The sequence below is a fragment of the Vombatus ursinus genome, unplaced genomic scaffold (assembly GCF_900497805.2).
Source record: "Vombatus ursinus unplaced genomic scaffold, bare-nosed wombat genome assembly UNPS02010284.1, whole genome shotgun sequence".
In the NCBI taxonomy this organism is placed as follows: Eukaryota; Metazoa; Chordata; class Mammalia; order Diprotodontia; family Vombatidae; genus Vombatus; species Vombatus ursinus.
In genome coordinates, this window is record NW_020950062.1 from 3,273,921 (window position 1) to 3,275,771 (window position 1,851).

Consider the following 1,851-nt stretch of genomic DNA (forward strand, 5'->3'; position numbering starts at 1 on the left):
CCTGCTGCAGCTATCTCCTCACCAAATGGGCATTGCCTCATTCAAAGTAAGAACTCGGAAAGACCTTAGCTTCAAAAGGCCAAGATCTCCCACTGCATCCTGTGCCATCTCCAGTCCTCCTGATCCATATCTGGCCACTGGCCCCAGATGGCTCTCTTATGCCTAGTGTTTGCCAGACACTGGGCTAAATAGTTTACAAATATCATCTCATTTGATCCAATCAATTAACAAAATTTGATTGGAGCCAGATTTCAAAGGGCTTTCAGGGGATTCTCTATTTTATTCTGAGAAAAAGGGGTCCCTGAAGCTTCTAAAGAGCAAGGGTAGGATCCATGCTTCAAGAATATCAACCAGGGAGGGAGGAAGGGAGGAAGGGAAGAAGTAAGGAAGCGAGGGTGACGTTAACTTCCGGGACGATGACACTCCCTCGGGAGCAAGCAGCCTCCCAGCATCCTTTGGGAGAGCTAGGGCTGGAAGGAAGGGAGAGAGGACCAGCAGCCTCCCAGCATCCTTTGGGAGCGCCAGCTCTGGGAGGGAGGGAGGGAAGACCAGCAGCCTCCCAGCATCCTTCGGGAGCGCCAGCGCTGGGAGCGAGGGAGAGAGGAAGATGGCTGGCAAGAAGAACGTTCTGTCGTCGCTAGCGGTTTACGCGGAGGATTCGGAGCCCGAATCAGACAGCGAGACTGGACTGGAAGCCGCTGGGAGTGTGACAGCAGCGGAGGAAAAAGGTGGCTTAGTGTCCGAAGCCTATGGAGATGATGATTTTTCTCGACTTGAGAGAGATCAGGATGGTTATGAAGAAGGGGACGAGGAAAACAGCAGACAGTCCGAAGGTGAAGATTCAGAGAGTGAAAAACCTGAGGCTGACGCCCTACAGGAGTTTTCAGAGCTGGAAAAGAGACATCCTCAGGAGCTGGTGGCCTCCTTCTCTGAGAGGGTCAGGAACATGTCTCCAGACGAGATTAAAATCCCCCCAGAGCCACCTGGCAAATGCTCACATCCCCTGCAGGACAAGATACAGAAACTGTACGAGCAGAAGATAAAGGAAGGGATGGATATGAACTACATTATCCAGAGGAAGAAGGAATTTCGGAATCCCAGCATCTATGAGAAACTTATCCAGTACTGTTCAATTGATGAACTTGGCACCAATTATCCCCAGGATATGTTTGACCCCCATGGATGGTCTGAGGACTCCTACTACGAGGCACTAGCTAAAGCACAGAAGACTGAAATGGACAAATTGAAAAAAGCTAAAAAGGAGAGAACAAAAATTGAGTTTGTGACAGGCACTAAGAAGGGCAGCAGCCACCACGACCACCACAGCCAGCACCACAGCCAGCACTGGGACTATGGATGCTCAGAAGAGAAAGAGTAAGTGGGATTCTGCCATCCTCGTGACTACGATAGCCCAGCCTACCATCCTTACCACGACAACTCCCTTACCGGCCGTTGTCACAGTGACAACTAGTGCTAGGGGCTCCAAGACCATGGTCATCTCAGCTGTAGGCACCATTGTGAAGAAAGCCAAGCAGTGATAGACAGAAGGTTGGACATACTTTTTGTAGAAGGACAGCTACCCCAGGACCATGTCAAGACTACAAACCCTAGCTGTGGAATGCCCCCTTGGATATAGCACCCCATGCACTCACTGGACTAAGGTTTTCCAAAGAACTTTCCATCCATGAAAATCATTCTCTTTCTTCTCCTAGTGAGAGAATCTGTTGTCCAGTCATCCAGAAGGACCCTTGTTGTAGTAAAATGAAGGGGTTGGATATAATACTAACTAATAATGAAAATAACAATAATAGCATATGGTGCTTTGAGGTTTGCAAAGCACTCTACAAATAT

At 49.0% G+C, this 1,851-nt stretch overlaps 1 pseudogene; it reads left to right on the forward strand.

The window, feature by feature from the left end:
- Positions 1-607: 607 nt before the first annotated feature.
- On the forward strand, positions 608-1,538 carry LOC114037176 (annotated as a pseudogene).
- Positions 1,539-1,851: the final 313 nt, after the last annotated feature.